The sequence below is a fragment of the Podarcis filfolensis genome (assembly GCF_964270895.1).
Source record: "Podarcis filfolensis genome assembly, chromosome: 5".
NCBI classification, from domain to species: Eukaryota; Metazoa; Chordata; class Lepidosauria; order Squamata; family Lacertidae; genus Podarcis; species Podarcis filfolensis.
The window spans coordinates 12785690-12808495 of NC_139608.1; the positions used below are offsets into that span (position 1 = coordinate 12785690).

Here is a 22806-nt window from a genome sequence, read left to right on the forward strand (position 1 = left end):
TGAAGCAGTGCCTTCTAGACTGTATGGGCAATTTAGCCAGAAGATATTTGTATTTCGAGGAGATGGTGATCTAACATGGTTTCCCGGCTTTCCTGCCTCTGTTTGCTTCCCCATCTCTATCTCTTGTTAAGCTCTTTGATGGCTGAAGAGCAGCCTTTAATGCCTCTAATCTGCTGGAAGGAAGTGATATTGTTGGGTACCTTCTTTTGATGTTGGACATTGTTTGAAGAAAGTGAAGCATTGGGAGAGGTGGCTAATCTGTATGTAGCTAGTAGCATGTAGGCAGCCAGGCAAACCACACAGGTTAGCTATCTATAAATCGGATGGTGTTGGGCATAGTTTTTGAGAAGCTCACGCACGGACTGATCGATCATTTATGTGCAAACTAAGGCTACCTGGGGGAGTCGCTTCACGACTTCTTGAGGGCTTCCAAGTGGCAGATTGAAGTGCTTGCTTGATAATGTATGTAATGTTTGCTGTTTATAATAAAATCTTTAATCACTTTAATCACTCACTTGTGTTTGCAGTGCCTCTGAATCTCATAAACAAAAGAACCACCTTGCATTTGGCAAGACACAGTCACAGGAGGAAAGTCCATGCACCTTCTCCTCACATCAACACATAGTGGTACCTTCTAAGTGGGGTATTAAATTCACCTGCACATACCGACACTGTCCAATATCCATTTGGTTGGAACACAAAAGACCACTACAAGAAGATATCTTCTATAAAGTCAGACCACCCACCTAGCTTAGTACTGCCCACACTGACTGGCAAGGTTTCAGAGTTTTAGGCAGGAGTTTTCCCCAGACCAGCAGGCAATGCCGGGAACTGGACTATGAACCATTTCTGTTCAAATACCAGGAAATGAATACCAGTAAACATCAGGATCAAGGGTTGAATGCAAAAGAATCATTGGCAAGAATATTGCAAAGGACAAAATAGCACCAAGATGCTATAATTAATTGAAGTGAGCTCCTGAGTAAAGGTTAGAGGAGATGTGTGTCAATCAATATGAAGAAACTATTGACTGGCTCATCTTGAAGAAATTAGCAAAGTATAGCTATCTCCTTCCTCTGTCAGTAGGAAGGCACTAATTATGTTTGTACACCAAGATGTACTTTAGAGTCTAAAGCTCTGCAAATATCGAACAAGAACATATCCATTATTAAGGAAATGCTCATCTTTATGACAGATACTGTGCATGTGCACTGCAGAAACCTACCAGGGCAGAAGGCGGTGAACATTTCCATGTGTTCAACATGACTTGCTATCAGACTTCTGTCAATAAAACTTAGGAAGCACTTTGCCAACGTTGTTCTACTGAGTGAAGATCAAGCTTCTTCAGCTTCCCAAACATTGCCAGCTTAACGTATACCAACATGACCAAATTGAATGCACACAGTATCCAACCAACTTAAGTTTCCCTCCTCTGGTCCTGGCTCAACCACTCCCCTGGAACACTCCTTTTCCAGGGCACAACTCAGCTCCCTGAGTTTCAGCTAAGCCAGGATGAAGGATTTGGGGCAGCATATCTCTGGTTGAGTCAGGGCTTGGGGATTTACGCTGGCTGAACCAGAGAACCACCACATTCTAAGATTCCTACATTGCAGGGGTTTGGACTAGATGACCCTCAAATTTCTTCCAACTCTACAATTCTCTGATTCTATGAAATGTAAACCTTAAATAAGATTGCAAAGGGGGCTAAAACAGCCTACATTTGAAATGCACGTAGACCAATATCTGTGGCTGGTTAAATATTTATTATTTAAATTCAACCACACCACACTGCCAAGGCCAGAAACATGGAAATTAGTCATGTAAAAAATGGCTTGAGAGCCATGTGCTGGAAATGTACATTTTGTGCACTTCATTTCATTTTATAGTCTCCAAGAACTATTACAATTTTAATAAACTTGTATCTGGGATTTGAAGCCAAACGCTTATGCTCAGAAGACACGAATTTATTAACTAGAAGACACCCAGAGTGGTAATAAAATGTATTCCCCAGCGGTCTGTTGCAAATGGGTTGTAAAAATTACATTTTATTAATCCAGCTGCAATTAAAGAACGCAGCTGTCTCATTTGCATCCCAATGCTCCTGTTTGCAGGAGGACAAATATTTTTCATTAATACGTATCTTGCTTGTGACCATTTTTCTCTGTCCACTCTCGATTCCCACCCCCAACTCTGCTCCTGCTCCTTAAGGTTTGCAAAGCAAGATCTCTTCATATTGTGGGACTTGCACAGACACACACATACAAAAAATCAACAACCACCACCAAGAGATTCATCTATTGGACTCTGTGCTTTCCAAAATGAATGAAAACCAAAAGCATCTCTCCCTGGATGCACCTTTGGGCCATATGCACATGTAAGTAGACTTCTGTGTGTGCATCCCTAGCTGGATGGGGAACCATGCATACAAATCACACAGCACGTGTGATTCCCCAGCAGTGGGATTCAGACACATAGAAAACATCTTACAAAAAAAAGAGCCCACCAAGTGGGAAAGTGTCGGCGAATCACAGCCTCTTCCCCACTTCTCTTTCTCTGGCAATATCAATAACTTACTCAAACTCCTCTATGATTTAAGCTTATTTTCTTCAAATTACATGGAGATTGCTAGTTATGCACACAGATTGGGCCTCAAAATGTGCCTGCCTGCCTTTCCTTTTCTTCCTACTATTTATACCTGCGTTAAACATTAAAAACACACGTACTTCTAAAAATGCAAGAGGCGGGAGGATGAGAACACAAACTAAGAAAAGCTGAAAAGCGTGGGCAAAGAATGAGGATTTCACCTGCTGCTGAAAAAATAAAAATCTTGGCACTTTGGTGTATTTGTGTGGGTTTCGCAGGTGTTCAGGTATGCAGAGACAATGCCGTTGTACTTTGTCACCCACCCACCACCCCAATAAGGCCAAAGATTTGTCTGCCAGCATTAGAAAGAAAAATCCATTTCAATTTTATTTGCCCGGCTCCCTTTCTATTGCCTATTTTTTGGGGGAAAATTATTTTCACTGTTTTTTCTCAATTCTGATCTTGAATTTAAGTATTGTGTGCATGTTTCTGTTTAGATATGCACTGCATCATAGGTTTGGTAGTCTTAGGCCGAGATCCCAACCCCACTGACCTGGGGTTGTTCAATGAGACTTCTGAGAAGATGAGAATGGGACTGCAGCTTTTGGTTTTACACACTTAAGCTGAGAATAGTATTATATATTTATAGGATTGTGCTGTAAATGATGCAAAAGCACTGTGCTGTTGTGTATGTTCTCACATTTGCACTGCGTCGGGATGTGAGGAGTAACTGGTGTTGTTGGCATAAAATAGCACTATTGCGGGACTGAACAAGATTGGCTGCCTGCTTTTAATATCAGTTCAGTATCACAAGAACCAGCATTGCTCTGATAGCGAATTTGCAAAATGTAGCATTTGCTTAATAAACATGCGACTGATTTCACTATAGATAGATAGATAGATAGATTGTTGTTGTTGTTTAGTCGTTTAGACGTGTCCGACTCTTCGTGACCCCATGGACCAGAGCACACCAGGCACTTCTGTCTTCCACTGCCTCCCGCAGTTTGGTCAAACTCATGCTGGTAGCTTCGAGAACACTGTCCAACCATCTTGTCCTCTGTCGTCCCCTTCTCCTTGTGCCCTCCATCTTTCCCAACATCAGGGTCTTTTCCAGGGAGTCTTCTCTTCTCATGAGGTGGCCAAAGTATTGGAGTCTCAGCTTCAGGATCTGTCCTTCCAGTGAGCACTCAGGGCTGATTTCCTGAAGAATGGATAGGTTTGATCTTCTTGCAGTCCATGGGACTCTTAAGAGTCTCCTCCAGCACCATAATTCAAAAGCATCAATTCTTTGGCGATCAGCCTTCTTGATGGTCCAGCTCTCACTTCCATACATCACTACTGGGAAAACCATAGCTTTTACTATACGGACCTTTGTTGGCAAGGTGATGTCTCTGCTTTTTAAGATAGATAGATAGATGATAGATACATATAGATAGATAGATAGATGATAGATAGATAGATAGATGATAGATGATAGATGATAGATGATAGATGATGATAGATGATAGATGATAGATGATAGATGATAGATGATAGATGATAGATGATAGATGATAGATAGATAGATAGATATAGATAGATAGATATAGACATATAGATATGCAGCTTTTGATACAGCTTCCTGCAGTTTTAGTAGATTATTTTGTTTGGTGTAAGTGTACACTTTGATCCAAGTTGTATTCTTAGGAAACCCTAAGGGAAATCAGACTTTCCACAATGACTCCATACATTGGGAATCAAGCGAAGGATGGAACACACAGTGTCATCTACTGCACTTGTATGGAGATGAGTTAATGTTCCTTCTACTTATTGTTCCAATCAACAAATGAATGGGAATTTCCAGGAAGAAGTCCCCGCTTCGCTGCCCTAATGTAGGTTGGCACCTATGTTGAGAATCACCAGCCTATGTTTACAGAATGGACTTTTACTGTACTTCCCTGGCAGATTATTCACTTCATCTTTGCTCATTTCATGGCTGCTAATTAGGCTCTGGCTTCTTGCTGAGGAATGCATGCCTTTGCCCTCTCTTTGTGCATCTCTCGGGGTTTCTATGAAGGGTCTTTCCCCTGTCTCCTCTTTCCCTCCCTCTTCCGCTCTCCTGTTATTGCTGCCATGCCATCACACTCTCAAAGACAGACACCAAAACTAGAATATCACCTTTCTGAATTAATTTGTTCTTCCAAGGCTCCAACCCCTTAATGAGGCTCTTTGGGAACTGGCAGCTTAAACATTAAAACAAAAAGGGGTGGGTGGGGGAAATGAAGCAAAGCAAAGCAAACAATATTAGCAAGAACCAGGAAGCTTCACTTGGAATCCTCTTTTTTGAAACCAAATCACTTTTTTGAAATAAAAGAACCTGTATTTTTGAAGTTCTAGCTTTGTTTCAGAGCTAGTTGTGATGCATTCTTGTGTACTCATACAATGGATGGGTCAGTGGCCTTGCTCTGAGGATGAATGGGTGGAGGAAGATAGTTACGGTGGAATTCAGGAAGGGAGTTATATTAATTAAAGTCAATTTACACATCGGAATAGAGATTTTTGTGAGTAGGTGAACGCTCCCCACATCTGCTTAAAAGCTTGGTGGATGGGCAGGGAAACTGGCTGGGACAGCTCTACTGTTCCTGGACAGTCTTGAATTCCTTGTTACCAATGTTGGTCTTGTGAACTTTGGCCTTGCTCCTAGGCTGGGTTCATCCACGTCAACTCTCCACCTTGTAATTGCTCCTGGGCTGTACTGACCTGCTGTTGAGTCTGTACCATTAATCTGCTTTGATAAATATAGAATCATAGAATCAAGGGTCATCTTTCTAGTGCAACCCCCTGCAATGTAGGAATCTCAGCAAAAGCATCCAGGACAGATGGCCATCCAACCTCTGCTTAAAAACCTCCAAGGAAGGAGAGTCCAAAACCTCCCGAGGGAGACTGTTCCACTATCAAACAACTCTTACTGCCAGAAAGTTTCTCCATATGTTTAGTCAGAATCTCCTTTCTCAGAAATTGAAGCCATTGGTTCGAGTCCTACCCTCCAGCGCAGGAGAAAACAAGCTTGCTCCATCTTCCATGCAGCAGCTATCGTATCTCCTCTCAATCTCCTCTTTTCCAGGCTTATTTACTTACAAGTAAGTGCACCTGCTGCCATGTTTTGACTGGGAGGTCAGTGCTTTTCAGTGGCTGGGATATAGCCTTAAACACACAAACATATACACGTTCCTCTGACTTTTGTGAGGCTGGAATACAGCATCTCTCTGCACATCTTTGTCTTTAGCTGTGCCCACCATTGTGTGTGGTCTTTGGAAGGTTCTCCATGGGGAAATGCACTCCTTGGGTTGAAAAAGCACCCTCCTCACATGGAAATACCGCTTCCCTGCATTGTGGGGACTGATCAGCTCTGTGGTCTCCAGCCCTCTCTAGCCTTGTGGGGCCATCAAACAGAACAGCCTCTCCTAATCTCCCCATACCCTCTGGAGTGGTCTAAACCACTGAGCCTCTTGGGCTTGTCAGTCGGAAGGTCGGAAGTTTGAATCCGCATGACAGGGTGAGCTCCCGTTGCTCTGTCCCAGCTCCTGCCAACCCAGCAGTTCGAAAGCATGCCAGTACAAGTAGATAGTTACCACTGCGGCAGGAAAGTAAACGTCATTTCTGTGTACTCTGGTTTCCCCCATGGTGTCCCGTTGCGCGAGAAGCGGTTTAGTCATGCTGGCCACATGACCCGGAAAGCTTTCTGTGGACAAACGCCAGCTTCGTCGGCCTGAAAACAAGATGAGCGCTGCAACCATATAGTCACCTTTGACTGGACTTAACCGTCCAGGGATCCTTTACCTTTACCTATACCTATAAACTATAGCAAGGCAATGAGATATTGCTTTCTGTGCTTGAGTTAGTGTTTCAAATCACTGACAGCAGTACCAGACTGTGGCTATGCCTCTGAGTTTATGGATTGTTCCCTATGCACATGGAGGTGGGAAAAAACCATACAAGCCTTCTCTCTCTCTCTCTCACACACACACACCTATAACAGGGTCTCCCCAGACCTGCCAGCTTCTGCTGTGCTGGTTCCCGCATTCAGATCTTACGCTCAGTGGCACTTCAAAGATCAGAGGCTTTCTTATTGACCCAAGGAAGGCCCACAGCATGTTGCTGCTAAACAGAGAAACCGGCACAGCCATGAATGACAGATATAAAGAGCTCAAGAGTATAAGCAAAGGGAAAACATTTGGATTGGATTTGACGGAGAGGAGAGGGGGGTGGGAAGCTGTGCCAGAATGCTAAAACCGGCTTCCCTGCTTGTGTTATGCTACAGGGTAAAGTGAGATGCCCTGGACTACAGTGCAGCTGCATTTCCTTGTGGGCAGCATGTCAGCGATAGGCGGAGCCAGAGACAAAAATTGGGTGGATCAACAACCGTAAAATTTATGTTTGTACAGTAGGTTAGTTTCTACAGCAACACACAGGCCTATCTGCCTTCCTTCCTGACTAGCAAGATGTATTGTGAGAGTTCAAGAATGCATCCCAGCCGGGCAAAAAACCCTCAAGGGTGGTGCAAAACAGGACCACCGAGGGGTCGTGGTAGTGGCTTTAGAGGGTGTGCAGCCTGGAGAGAGTCCCAAGAATGATCTAGAGATGTATTTGGGCCCCAGGCCTGATGTTCCTCACCCCTGAGGCCAATTGTGAGCATCCAGTAGTGTGGCTCAGTGTACTTGCCCATTTCCCCAGGTCCAGACGGCGGAGCCTTGAATTGAACTTATTCAAAATTTGGAGCGACTGTGTGAATGTTTCTCGATATTAGAAATTTGGCACCCCTTTCCCGCACATATTCATTATGAATCATATTTGACAACTGAAATATTTAGTGATCATTTCTTTAATATGGCAAACAAGTAAATATGAGCCTGTCATTTTGTGATGTGGGTTAGTCATTTCATAACGGAATATTTTTTACAGAAAAGAGGCACACTCCAGCGTGACTACAACCATGTGAGCCATAGATGCCTAAACTGCCTAAACGGATGTGAAAAGTTATTGTTTCTTATATGTTGTGAACCTGTGTGAAAACAAGGCAGGTGATGGGTACTGTATTTATTTATTTTTCTTGTTGAGGCTGTTATTAAATGCTGCCCGGATGCACAATGTTATACAACTGCCCCCTTTATGCCAGGTCTTATTTTAACAGTTCATTAAACGCCAGGAAGAACAAAAGGTCATTCTTTAGAAAGATGTGGCGTGTGACAGAAGTCAAGTTGCACTGCTTACAAGGCCAGGAAGGTAAACTGACCCATCTGAAGTTTAATTACAAGAGGAAGTGTTCTTTATTCGGAGATCTGAGCCTCTGACATCCACAGTTCACAAACTTGAACTGCAGTGTTTATTACCTACCAGCCAAGCTTGGCGTAGCTAAATAAATATGTTCCGAGGGACCTGGTGGGAATTGGAGGAGGATCCTAAATTATAGATAACTTGAGGAAAACAAGACCTTTCTAGCCTCAGGTTCTGTTTATAATTCTCCTTTTAGAGATGGCAAGTCATTCACCCATCTTCCTTCCTTGAACCAGCTAATTCACTTATGGGTTTATTCCTCAACGCTAGTCAAGATAGGTGATCTAAGGCAAGATTAAACATTTTTGAATTTTCTATGCTTTAAAACAAAACAATAACAATGCTTTTTTTAAAAAAAATCCTGCCATTAAATGGATTGCATCACTGTTGTGTCTGCATCCCCCTCCCCATTATATTTTATTTAAAAAAAATAAAAATCACATATACATTCCAATACATAATAGAGTTTTCTCTTTTGGGGTTCAACCTCCCATCCCATTTTCAATGGTGTTTTTTATTTCTCCCCTTTGCTGCATCCTATCTTATATCTTTTATATCATGACAATGATACAGTAATCTCTATTTCCTGCTGTTGCTCATAGTTCGTATCCTGCTCACGAATTCATCATACTATAATGTTTCTTTAAATAGTCTGAAAAAGGCTTCCATTTGTCTGTGTCTGCAGTTTTTACACTGGGAGGTCCAAAACAACTTAAGAAGAGTCCTGCTAAAAGGACTAAAGGTCCATCGAGTTCAGCATCTGTTTCTCAAAATGGGCAGCTATCAATTCCTTCTCCCCGGGAACTCTGGGAATAGTAGGTCTGTGAGGGGAATATGGGTTTTCTAACAACTTTCAACACTCATAGCAAACTATGCTCCCTAGGATTCTTGAAGGGAATCCATGACTGTTAAAAGTGGCATGATGGGGCCCAAGTTAAAGCAAACTTGTTTGGGTAGACGTTTTTGTAAGGCCTTGATTTCATAGTGAGGACCATGACATTGGTGAACACAAGCATTTATAGAAGTAAGGCATTGCCCTTCTTCTGTCCTGCTTGCTTAGCCTAGAGATGACATTGGATCATTTTATCACATCACCAGAAACGTCTGTAGCTGAGGAAAAAGCCTACCGTTTCTGAGGCTGTGCATTCATCCACTCGTTTACAAATATTATCTCTTAATAGAGTAATGCTTGATCATCAGAGAGGTAAAAATAAAAGCAACTTTTCCCTTTTCAGGTTGCCAGACCAAAGCAAACAACACTCACTCACACACACACACACACACACACACACACACACACCATGCTACTGACTGAAAGTGTGCAGCAATAAAAGCATTAATAGGAAAGAGTTGCTAAACCCTGGTGTAAAAAATTGGATTAAAAAAAAAAACATTATTCCATTTCTGTGCTTCTAGACAAGAATTCAGGCTTTATTCAGATTTGTTGGTTTTAAAGATGGGGGGGGGGGTTAAATTCAGACAGAACACAAAACCATGATTTAGTATTGTATGACTGTGTCATGGCAAGCCTCGGGCTTGCATGCTCCTCTCTCCCATTGCATGTAAGTGGAGGAAATCTGAAGCTTCCGGCCACAATTTGTAACAAATCCATAAGCTCTGTTCAGGCATTTAAAAGCATGCTATGGAAATTGCTTGGGTGGAGAGAGTGGGGATGATCTCACTTGCCCTGCAGCAACCATTGTACCACAGCCCCGACCGTGCAGGAAGTAGCTCTGAGGATGGCAAGATCCCCGCTTCTCAAGTTGTCTCTGCAACATGTGCAGAACTGTAGCTGCGATGTGACTGAAGGGGTGAAGTCAATGGACTCCCCTCTGGCTCATCCACCCCATCTCCATCATTTGTCTACAGAGCTGAAGTTTGCCACCCCAAAACAGGCAACTGTGGCTTGAATGGACCACTTTTCTGTGTTCCATCAACATGGGAAACTTTTGCTTGTTGCAAAAGATGCCTGGAAATTGATCGTCTCCTTCTAGGGAGGGAAGGGAAGTGTGCAAGGCTGAGGCTAAGTGTGGCATGTTCTGGTAATGGGAAACCGGGCTCCAGAATTACCAGTCTCAGCAATGCACATAAACATTTGTTTCAAGATTCAAGGACTGGCAATAAGGAGGAGGGCCATTTTGGTTGTGGCCCTTCATCTATGGTTTGCTTTCTCCAGCAAGACTCATCTAGAACCAATTTTACTATATGTTCAGTGTCAAGTTAAAACTCTGCTCTGCTCTCAGACGTTCCATTGTGTAGTGGTTATAGTGTTGTACTGGTGCCTGAGAGACCAGAGTTCAAAGTTTTTTCTTTCTCCCTCTACTTTCCCCCAGGAAAACCCACACTTTAAGGCTGAATCAGAACAAATATCAATTGGGGTTTCTGCAGATTGATGTTTTGTTCCAGGGAAGGAGCACAGCTGTCAACGTTTCCCTTTTTTAAAGGGAAATTCCCTTATTCCGAATAGGATTCCTCGCAAGAAAAGGGAAAAGTTGACAGCTATGGGAAGGAGGTGGGTCAAATAACACACCTCCCAGACCCGTGGCTAGAAATCATGGGGTAAACAGAAGAAATTGCCAGACCAAGGGAAATGTGGGTGAGTCCTCACTGGGTAACCTTGAGCCAGTCACAGTCTCTCAGCCTACCCTACTTCACAGGGTTCTTGCAAGGGTAAAATAGGAAGAAAACCATGTATGCCACCTTGGAGTAAAGGTGGGATATAAATGTGATGAATAAAAACAATTAAATCCATCAGTTGGACTTCGTATATCTTAGATACTGAAATATACTCAGAGTCGAGAGTGGATTTCATGCTCTTCAGCTCATAGTGGTGAGGAGGAATGGAAGTCCCCTCAAAGTATCTGCTTTATATACATTATTTACACAATGGGCTGCATGTGATTGGCTAATTCCGGAATTCTCCTGTAGGCCAATCAGGTTGTGGATTTACTTCCATCTGGAGTCGGATTGGGTGGCTCCTGCAGACCAATCGTGCTGCTGCATTGTTCTAGGACCAATCAGACTGCTGCATTTTGGATCCTATTGTTCTAGGACCAATCAGACTGCTACATTTTGGATCCTATTCAACTCAGTACATAACAGATACACTTTGTTCTTCCACTTTTTCCTTTCCTCCCTGCTCCCGTCAGATCATCATAACATTCAAAAGTCTCCCAAAGATCTAAAAACCAGGACTGCTCACTCTCTCCTTGCAAATGAAAACGTATCTCACTGTGCTTTTTTGAGCTTGCTTGTGTGGCTTTCGTCTGCATGCCGTGAAGAGGAAGCAGAAATCCGGTCCACAGGCTATCCTACCCAGACGTTGTCCATGCTGGTAAAGCTGCCTCAATCAGCAGGTCACCTAGCAGCCCGGCAGGCTGAGTGCTCGTTCTCTACCCATTCTGTAGGTGCTCTTTGAAAAAGCTCTGAAGCACAGCACTCTTGGGCTGCCACTAAGCGGAAATGCCAGCAAACATTTGAAGCCTGTAAGCGCTGTAAGCTCTAACTGTGGCTAAAAGCAGCAGGCGCCGAGGGCTCCTGAATTCTGCTCAGAAAGAAGAACCCACATAAAGGTATATAATCATCTTGGTGCTGGGTATTTCCTGCGGATTAATGACCAGCTGGGAGGAGTTGATGGCCCAGAGCATAGCCAAGGCCCATTAACCTCAGCCAGCCATTAATCCCCAGGAAATGCCCTGCGCCAAGTTCATTTTTATTATCCTAAAATGAAATATGAGCATGGCTACTATGGATATTATATATATATATATATTAAAAACAAGCAATTCGCATGTACTGAGTTGGGACAGCATCTGTGGCACCCTCAGATCTACTTATATTCTGTAAGCGCAAATTGCAAGGTTTCAAAGAGGGGTGCAAAGCAAAAGATGAGGAGCCTAGCTAACAGCCCCATAGCAGTGCTAACCTATGCCAGTTTGATGGAAGGCGACATCAAAGCTGGCGCCACCCTACTTGCAAAGCACAGCTGGAGAGAGGTTGTGTGCACAGATGGATCTGCACTTTGAATGCTTGCAAGACAGAGGGGAAGTCAGGAGGACCTCTCTCATTAAAGCGCAAGTCAGACTTCTTCAATCCCCTCAGCGGGCATAAGCGGATAGCGCTGAGCAATGGTTTGCGTTCAGAGGAAGAGAGCATTCAAGAGATGTTGCAACTGGTCTCTTATTGATTGGAGCCTGTTGTTTCACCCTTGGGTGCAAAGCAATTCAAGAAAAGCGTTGCTCTTTCCATTATTGACTTCTTGTTCTTTGTGTGGGGCGGTGGGTGTTTGGCATTCCTGATTACTCACAAGCACTGCACCATGTTTTTCAACAGCAGGGCTCACCATAGCTGTCTTTTCATATTAGACTGAAGTGGATCAATGTGACAAATGGATAAACAAGGCTGAAAACCAGAATTTTCAGAATTATTCTTTACAAGTCGGCAACTTGCCCTAAACAAACAAACATCTTTATTGTTTTCTGGGATGGGGCACAACTTAATTTAAGGGCCCAGTGGTGGCCATTTGATCGTACCACATAAGTGATCATTCTGCCAGAAAACTGTCAGCTGTGATCTATCTTTATGGGAAAGTTATCCTGCGGTTGGAGGGGGGTGGAGGAACCTCAAACACACAAAGCCAAATTTAACAAAGCATGCATGGAAATGCAATAGGCCAAGTCCTGGTAAGCCATTATTCCTCCCTGTATGCCCTCTTCTCTGCTGTGGAAAAACAGACCTATCCCAATGGGCCATTACTGTATGGAAGAGAAAACAAAAAACCCAGTGAAACTTACAGAATCAGTGTAGCTCCAGAGAGTAGGACCTGAATCAATGAATTCAAGTGACAAGGAAGGAGATTCTGACTAAATATTAGGAAGAAATTTCTGGTGGTAGGAACTACTTGACAGTGGAATGGACACCCTCAGACTGTGGTGGACTCTCCTTCACTGGAGGTTTTTAAGCAGAGGTTGGATGGTCATTTGAGAGGGATTATTTAGCTGAGATTCTTGAATTGCAGAAGGTTGGACTCAAGGACCCTTGAGGTCCCTTCCAACTCTATAATTCTATGATTCTATGACTAACTTTAGTAGTTCGAACAGTGCTTAAAAGTGCTGTGAAAATAAATGCAAACAGCATATTTGGGCTATTCAAGTTAGCCCTGCTAATTCACTTATTTTCAACAACCTGCCCAAAATCTAGTATATCTTCAGGAAGTCATTTGTATATGTTCAAGAACATCATGTACAATGATGTTCAAGAGCTCTGGTCTGCAACTAATGAGGCAATTGCAACTTCTTTGAAATAGCTTTTGGGGGAGGGAGAGAGGGAGGGAGGGAGGGAGGGGGAGAGAGAGAGAGAGGAGGGCATGTCTATGACATTATTATCTTCACTCTGAACATCTGTGCATTGACAGATTTCAAGTCAGGAGACTTTGCCTCTGCAAATAATGATTTAATTCCAACTTAAGTAAGGTCTTTCGGAAAGAGCCATTGCTCCAAGTGGTTCGCCCAATCTCTACCTCATCTCTCTTTGAGGCACTTTCATAATTTCACATAATCCAGAGTTTCAAAATGGAATTTCAAAGGGTTGCCCTCCCTGCTGCCCTAGTCCTAGACAATTGACCCAGCAATTATTTTAGTATCTGCAAACCCATTGCCAATTGACTATAACTTCTTGGCTGGTTTTAAGGAGCAAGACTTCTACGTGCTGTTCTTACTGACCCATTAATGTTTGGCAATCGGCTTTCTGCTTCCCTTCTTGTTTTAAGCCCTGCTCGTTATGCACAGGCTGTCTCTTTAATGGCATCTCCTTGGCATTCAGAAAATTGTGTGTGGTTTTTTTGGAAGGGGGATTACATTTAATACACTTTAGGGATTTGGGTTTTCTGGGAGGAAACATCACATCAATGGATTTTCAACTCCAACCAAGAGTCTTCTCTAATTCTGAACTTACTCACCTCTGCTGCTTTGAGACACCAAAAAGTGTCTGGACCCTCTGATATAGTCTGTTCTCACTGCTAGTGATCAATATCTACAAACTTTCGGTGCTGGCACTCTCAAATTAATTTGATAGTGATTTGTGTCACATATTAACTGCTTTCCAAAATATCAGCCATGTTCTAGACTATCCCACTTCAACCTATTGCCCACCAGATATTTGTGAGACCACAACTCCCATCATCTGCAGACAGTCAACCATGCAAGATGGGAGTGGATGTCCAAAACATCTGGAGGGCAACAGATTGGGGAAGGCTGTTCAAGATGTTCTGCCACTGATCACAGCATATTCCCAACTTGGAACATTCAGGCATGAGATCACAAGTGTTCCATCTTCCCTGTTCCCCAAATCAGAATAGCCCCCAGACCACCAGGGTCTGGCCTCCTTGACAACAGAGCTAGATCTTCCGTTTGCAAATGCAGCTCTTCCCACTGTGTTTCCTTGACCTCTTTGGGAAACAGCAGGATAAAAATAAGACTTCCTCCCTCAGGTGCTCAATGCAAATTGCAGCATTTGCAGAGCTGATATGCAAAATAGATGTGCTACAACCAGTATCATTCATCAGTTAGAGCTCTCTTTCTTTTTCTTTTTTGGGGAAAGAGTTTCCTTCCAAGAGTTTGCTCCCAAAGCTTGTAACTGATAACTCATTGGCTACAAAGATAAGAGGCTCTTTCACATCCATGAAGTATTGCAGGTATTTGGAGACCACACATGCCCTCCTCTCTCCCATCCCGTTTTTATTTTGTGTGTGTGGTTTTTTGTGGTCTTTTTTAATGGATCTTGAGACTGGTGGCAAGGGCAATTTTAGAACTAGTTTTTGGTACATGAAGGTTGTAAGTAAGTAAGTAAATAAGTAAGTAAGTAAGTAATAGTGTCCCGAGCCAAAGTCCTTGCAGCCTACAAATATGTAGGTCTGCAAATGCTACCCTAAGAGACAAGAGAAGAGTGTTGCATCATGGAGCTCTCAGAAGAAGGCGGCAATTAAAGGGACTGGGTTGGGTGGGGTGGGGTGGGGTGAAGCATCATAGAAGATGCCTCATGTCTAAGCTTTGAAAGAATTGCACACCACATCTAGGAGAGAACATGAGATTAAAACTTGCATGTTGTGCAAGTTGAGCTTCTTCTCTAGAGGCCCCCATTATGGTATGGCAGTCCCCCTTCAATGTGACACACTAATGTCCTGCGCACCTTCTCTAGGTTTGTCTGGAAGTACATTCCTGCCCTGGTCTAGGCATGCAACTAGACTTATTGCTGTGTCTAAAAAAATTCTGCACCACCATCGCCTACCACCAAACCGTCAGTTAATGAGAAAATAAATTGCATTTTAAAATTAGGAAAGGAAAATTTGGGTGAAATTCTCATGTGGAACGTGGTGGCGATGGTTGCACTTACCTCACTTCTGAGGTGGCCAATAACTTTGTGAATGACTTTCTTTCTTTCTTCTCAGAGGTGTCTGCCTTCTGCTGACTTCCCAGGTGCCTGTACTTCCTGAAAGTGCAATCACGCCCCAGCTGAGCTTTTTTGCAAGCATGGTAATGTAGGGAGGTTGCATTCCATGCACCTGACATTTGTGCGGTTCGTGATTTTGAAAATGAAGTATTGTTTGCTTTTCAAGAAATCAATGCAGACCGATTTTCTTGAAAAGTAAATAAAATGAAGATCTTCCTTTAAAAGCAAAATGAGTGAGAGCAGCTTCTTCCGGCACCGGGGAACCACCATCCCAAGCTTCCCATTCTTTTAGTTAAGGCCCAGAGGAAAATTTCATGATTTAACTTCTTTCACAGGGCTTTATTGGATCAGGAAATGCATGCTGCAGAAAAGTGGACAAACATTTAAGGATATAACTCTCTCACACACACACTCCTTGCAGAAATAAGATATATTCATCCCTTAAATTCATGGAAATCATAGAGACATTCGAAGGCAGGCTGCCTCAACCTTGGCCCTCCAAATGTTTTGAGACTACAATTCCCACCACTTGTCCTGCTAGCTAGGGATCATGGGAGTTGTAGGCCAAAAACATCTGGAGGGCTGAGGTTGAGGAAGCCTGTTCTAAGGTGTCCTACATATGGGGAAGAAAAGTGGAAGCTTCCTTCAAAGGAAAGAAAACTCTAGAGAAATGGGAGGCTAGGTTTCAGCACAACGCACTCTGTACATCTGACGCTAGTGCATATGCAGAAGTTTGAAATCCCTTGCCAAAACAATGTTATTTCTATTTATAGTCGTACCTTGGACCACGAATGCCTTGCGAGTTGGACGTTTTGGCTTCCGGCCGCCGCAACCCCGGAAGTGAGTGTTACAGTTTGTGAACGTTCTTTGGAACCTGAATGTTCAACGTGGCTTCTGTGTCTTCAGATTGGCTTCCTGCAGCCAATCGGAAGCCACACCTTGGTTTCTGAATGTTTTGGAAGTCAAATGGACTTCTGGAATGGATTCCGTTCAACGTCCGAGGTACTACTGCATTTATACACCACTGTTTCTTCTGAGGAACTCAAGATGTTCAGCATGGTTCTCCCATCTTCACAACAACCCCGTGAGTTAGGTTAGGCTGAGAGACAATAATTCCCCCAAAGCAACCCAGTGAGCATCATGGCTGTGAGCTTCAAACCCAGATCTCCCAGGTCACAATCCAATACACTAACCATTATACCATGCTGGATTGTGAGAGAAAAGCAAAATATAAGTATAATCAAGAGAACAGAAGAATGCCCCCAAGGCCACCTTACCAAAGACAACTATAATGGACAAATCTTCATCATTTTCTATAGAGGATTGCAACATTGATTGTCATAGTCAAGTGAGCTAGCACGAAGCTTCTTTGCCACTTGAAATAGAAGCAAATATTCTCCTCTCAGGCAATGGTGGAAAAGCTCCCATATCTCAGCTGAAAATAATTTTAAAGGATCCCAGGGCAGAACTGCACTCCGCACAGGAATGCTCCCCGATAATTATTGTATTTATAGTCTAGTTTGGCTCAGGCCCTACTCTATCATGTATTTAGCATGATGATTGATCTATCCCTCCTTCCAACACTTTGGAATGCCATAAAGAGGCCAAGATCTAATGCTTAATTAATTCACATTTGCTGTATCTAGAAAACAGACTGGATTTGCCTGCTTAGTCCATTTCACAGACTCAATAATAACCAAAGCAATTATTTTAAATTAAGGTGGGTATTATCTTATGCTAAGAAGCACAAAGTTTTTCTTTGAGGATATTGTCAGTGTAAAAAATATAGTATCGTCTCTTTTTTCCAGATCTCACTGAAATGTTGCTGTCATTATTGTCAGTTGACGCTTACGCACCTTTGTAGCTTTACTGGACAAGGGGTTGCTTTAAGGCAGGGACAGACAATATGGTGCCCTGCAGATGTTTTGGATTACTCTCAACAGCCCTAGTCAGTATGGGACATGGTCAGGGATGTTGGGAGTTGTAGTCCAAAACATTCCAAGGGTCCAAACATTCCAACTGACTACTGCTGCTTTGAGGTTATTTCTGGTCACTGTTGGGTTTTTTCCCTCTTCCAATTCTATTGTTACTGTGTTTTATGTTTATTATCAATTATATAAATTTGACATGTTGTTGGAACCTGTCTTAAGAAGGCTGGACCCTAAAAGTCTCTCTCTCTCTCTCTTAGCAGAAAAAAACCATACATTTAAGTCAACACCAGTTTAGTGATCTCAGCCTTGCACTCCTGCCCCAGTAATAATTTGACTATACCTGAACATGGCTAATGAATCTATTATTGCCACTGCTAAAGCTTTGTGGATTCCACATATTCTCCGTTCACAAAAAGTAGGAAATGTATTGCGTGTCAAGACCCCGGAGCACAGGCCGATGGATGGAGATGGCACAGCTGGGGCTTATCAGCTGGTCTCCCGGCCCTCCGAATGCCAACAGCAGATACAACTATTAAGCTCTGCATAGAGTTCTTAGCAGAGCTGGCCCACCCCTGAGGCCAGGTGAAGCACCTGCCTCAGGCGGCAGGATCCTCCAAAGCAGCAGATCCCAATGTCAATCTTTCTTCCTCCCTTGTTCCTTGATCTTCCCTCACCCCTCTTTCCTGGCAGGGAGGAATGCACCATTTGGGGGGTCTACCCCAAGTGCCAAAATGTCTTGTGCAGGTCCTGGCACTTAGCCTCAGACAAACCTGGCAAGTGAAAATGCCCATCGGTTTCAACACCTCTATTTCACATCTACAGATATTCATGTTGTGGGTGGAGGGGGAGGAAGAAATGCATCACAGAACTGTGAAGAGGTTGAGTTTCCAAGAATCTCAAGGGAGGTGGGAGGTATTCTGGTGCAGAACTGTAGCTGGCACCAGTAGCAGTGGGTGGAAATGCATAAACATCAAGAGGACACGGTTGAGCCCATCAATTTGCTGGGAACAACAAAGCAAGCTGCTGTGGTTGGCTGGCACAAAGTTATTTATTTTTTTCAGCAACATGTTCCCCAAAGCCCAATATTTATTATGAGGGCAATTACCGATGTGAGTCATGTTCCTGCCAAAACCGAGCTATTTGCTTAGTGTGGGGATCAGCAACCCTTCCAGGTGAAATGCTGTTGTTTTTCAGGGAAGCACAAATATGCCCTGCACTCATTTTTATGTCCTTACAGCACAAGAAGAATCCCGATGAAGATTCACCATACTAGCAGAATATTTTAGGAGAGAAATGATCAAGAACATAAGAACACAATAATAGCCTGCTGGATTAGGCTATTTAAAAAAAAAAAAAAATCAGATTCATAGGGAAAAGTGCAAAGAAAACAAAATTGACAGATGGAATGGTCAGCAAACAATCCATTGTCATTTCAAGCAGTTTTAATGCTGTTATCTTTTAGGCTTTGCTTCTATTTTATAGACATTTTTTTGTGGCGGGTGATTGTTGCATTTTTATTGCACACTGCAAATGGCCCTACAAGTTTATAATACATGCACAAATAACTTATTTGCAGTGATTTGCTCAGATCTCTAACCCCAGCCTTCTTTATTTCTCCCTGAACAGACACAATGTCTGCTGTAGATGCAGCTCAATTGACTAATATTTCTAATTAAACTGCTGTTAAGTTTCTTTGTGGGCGTGAAAATAATTAAAGCAACTGAGATAACACTTTTTTTTTTTAACCTCTGATCATTATCAAGCATTTGTGATCAAAGGAAACTGTTACATTTTTGGGATATGTTTCCAGAGTTGATACCCATTTGCAGATCACCTTTGCCCCCATTGGTTGCATGCAGCCTGCAACTTTTTCCCATGAAGGTGCAGCTCCCAAACTCACATTTTCTGAGCACTTAAAATGCAGTGTTTTATAAGGCTGTAGGGGGGAAATGCTATGATCCATTGGCGTAAGGCATTCTTGCTGGCTTAGAGAAACTTGTGGGAGCATCGCGCAAATGACAAAATGTGCTTGGAGAACACGTTAGCCAGTTCACACACTGCTACGGAGCGAACCACTTGGAAGAAGCATGGCAGTGATGCTGCAAAGACAGTGAAGGAACTGTATACCATCAGGAGTTATGCAGGTGCAAGACACATTGAGCAAAATAAGCATTTATTAAGAGAAAAGCAAAAGGCCAAATCTGCAATTGTGGGGTAAGTACAGGTGAAACTCGGAAAATTAGAATATCGTGGAAAATTTCATTTATTTCAATAATTCAACTTAAAAGATGAAACCAATATATGAGATAGACTCATGGCATGCAAAGCGAGATATGTCAAGTCTTTATTTGTTATAATTGTGATGATCATGGCGTACAGCTGATGAAAACCTCAAATTAACAATCTCAGAAAATTAGAATATTAAATGAAATCAGCAAAAAAAAAGGACTGCAAATAGAGCAATATTGGACCTCTGACAAGTAGAAGCATGCATATGTACTCAGTACTTGGTTTGGGCCCCTTTTGCACCAATTACTGCCTCAATGCGGCGTGGCATGGATGCTATCAGCCTGTGGCACTGCTGTGTTATGGAAGTGTTATGGAAGATCAGGATGCTTCGATAGCAGCCTTCAGCTCTGAGATGACTGGCAGAATCCGTGACCAAGGGAAAGAGACGGTGGAAGAAGATTGGAAGAAATTTAAAGTGTATCTTAAGAACTATTGTAAAATTAATGAGTGCTAAAATGTCATGGGTAAGGCAAAACAGAATTGCAGTGACAAATAATTGGGTAAGAGAAAAAGGACTAAATAATTGGGTAAGAGAAAAAGGATTAAAGAAAGTGAATTATAAGTAAGTAAAGTGACAAGTAATTGGATAAGAGGAAAAAGATCAGAAATTGTATTATAAGTATTGAAATTAGGGGTTGCTGGGAAAACTTAAAACAGGGATGCAGAAAAGGGAGGTATGGGGAAGTCGTTGAAACAAGGTTTAAGAAAAAGAGGTTAAGAAATTATACGTGTTTATATGTTTGTTTGTTTATGTATTGTCTTGTATTGTTTTTTTTTAAATATGTGTTGGAAAACCAATAAAAAACTTATATATATAAAAAAAACAATAGCAGCCTTCAGCTCTTCTGCATTGCTTGGTCTCATGTCTCTCATCTTTCTCTTGACCATGCCCCATAGATTCTCTATGGGGTTCAGGTCAGGCGAGTTTGCTGGCCAATCAAGCACAGTAATCCCATGGGCACTGAACCAGGTGTTGGTACTTTTGGCAGTGTGGGCAGGTGCCAAAGTCCTGCTGGAAAATGAAGTTAGCATCCCCATAAAGCTCGTCTGTGGAAGGAAGCATGAAGTGCTCCAAAATCTCCTGGTAGACGGCTGCATTGACCCTGGACTTAATGAAGCACAGTGGACCAACACCAACTGATGACATGGCTCCCCAAATCTCTTTTCTGATGAGAGCAGCTTTTGCATCTTATTTGGAAACCAAGGACCCAGAGTCTGGAGGAAGAATGGGGAGGCACACAATGCTTGAAGTCCAATGTGAAGTTTCCACAGTCTGTGTTGATTTTCTGAGATTGTTAATTTGGGGTTTTCATCAGCTGTACACCATGATCATCACAATTATAACAAATAAAGACTTGACATATCTCACTTTGCATGTCATGAGTCTATCTCAAATATTAGTTTCACCTTTTAAGTTGAATTACTGAAATAAATGAACTTCTCCACGATATTCTAATTTTCCAAGTTTCAGCTGTATATTAGGAATCAGAATCAGAAATACTAAATCAAAATGGGACCTTTTCTTTTCAGCCTGAGGGCTACGTTTCCTTCTTGGCAACCCTGTGGAGGTCACATGCCCATGAAAGTTGCAATGAAGAACCAAAAGTGAGTGGAACATGACCGCAAATGTCACCAGTTGTACACACACTTCCATATCCATCTCTATCCTCCTTCCAGGCAAGCAAGAGTCATTGTCTGCACTCAAGTCCACACTCCAGGTACAGCGGTTCTCAACCTGTGGGTTCCCAGATGTTGTTGGAATACAACTTCCATCATCCCTGACCACTGGTCATGCTGGCTAGGAATGATGGGAGTTCTGGGGACCCACAGGTTGAGAAACACTGCTCCAGGAGGATACAGATCATGGCCAGTGAGAGGTGGGGCCTGGGAGAGTGGTTGTGCCTGGGGAGATGGGGCGTGAGGAGAGTACCAAGGACCAGACAGAGAGGCCTGGAGGACTCCATTTGCCCCTGAGCCTGAGGTTCCCGAACCCTGCATTAAAAGAATTGCTTTCTCCCACATGGGAGATCTTCTTCAGAAACCCTGCTTCGTATCTCCTTTCCATGTGAAATTAGCTGTTCCTCCAGCGGCACTTATGCTATAAAACAAAGGTGGCCTATCTAATGCTCACCAGAGGTTGCCAGACCTCAACTCCCACCATCTTTGATCGTTAGTCATGCCAGTTGGGGCTGATGGGAGTTGAAGTCCAAGAACATTTGTTTTGAGCTCCTCCAAGGTTCATTCTATCCCTTCACTGTTAGCCTTCCAACAAGTGCTAGTTTTAGAGAGTGACTGGGATCTATCTGAATGTAGAAAAGATTCTTCTCCTTCATTGCCTTGGTTTTCTCTTATAGTTCTGTTTCTTTTGTTGCTGTTCTGCTTTGTTTTTGCAGTGTTGGTTTTGTTTTATCTTGAGTTCTATTGTGTTTTTTAAAAGAATGAGGCTATGTATCTTTGGCACAGTAGTAGGCATCTAGATGGTATAATACATAAAACAGGGCCACTCACTGAGTCCTATGTTGTAGGCAGTTCTGCCCTTAGGTGTTTTTTTGTTTTGTTTTGTTTTTGTTTTTGCTTCAACTGTACTTCTCTAAACCTCAAAGTTCACCCAATCCTGCTGATACCTCCCTCATATATGTGCGTGATTCTCTTTTGGCTATATAAGCAACAAACCTCACAACCTGAAAATCACAAACTGAGAGACTGATACGCACCCTATTCAGTAGTAGGCTACATGGTGGGGCAGAGCTGCGGAGGCACCCTCTGGCCTTGTTCCCTCTTACCTGGATGAGGCTGAGGTTAGGGAGAATGGCAGCAAGGTTGAGGCTGTGGGAATGTTAAAGGTAGCAGGAAAGGATATATTGAATAAATAATCCAATCTGGCTTGCCCAGATGGATTATTCCTGGTGTCCCCTTTTATCCCTCTTTAAAAAACAAAGACGCAAGAGTCTTTCCTTAAAAGTAACAAGAAATTTGCTCACATTTCAGTTCACGATTTGATCCCTGAAAGGCAGACTTTACTTAGTACAGTCACACCTCATGTTACATTTGCTTCATGATACGTTTTTTCAGGTTGCGTCCTGCGGTGACCCGGAAGTACTGGAAAGGGTTACTTCCAGGTTTCGCTGCTTGTGCATGCGCTCAAGCACCAAATCGCGCCATGCACTTGCGCAGATACGGTGCTTCAGGTTGTGGGCTTTTCATGTTGCAAACAGGCCTCCGGAAAGGATCCTATTCACAACCA

General features: G+C 42.9%; 1 protein-coding gene across 1 annotated transcript in view; it reads right to left on the reverse strand.

The window, feature by feature from the left end:
• NAALADL2 (N-acetylated alpha-linked acidic dipeptidase like 2) overlaps nucleotides 1-15308 on the reverse strand; it is a 607172-nt gene extending 591864 nt beyond the window's left edge. Inside the window, exon 1 of the mRNA XM_083613236.1 lies at nucleotides 15286-15308. The gene's annotated coding sequence lies outside the window, so the exon portion shown is untranslated. The remainder of the gene's footprint in view (nucleotides 1-15285) is intronic.
• Nucleotides 15309-22806: the final 7498 nt, after the last annotated feature.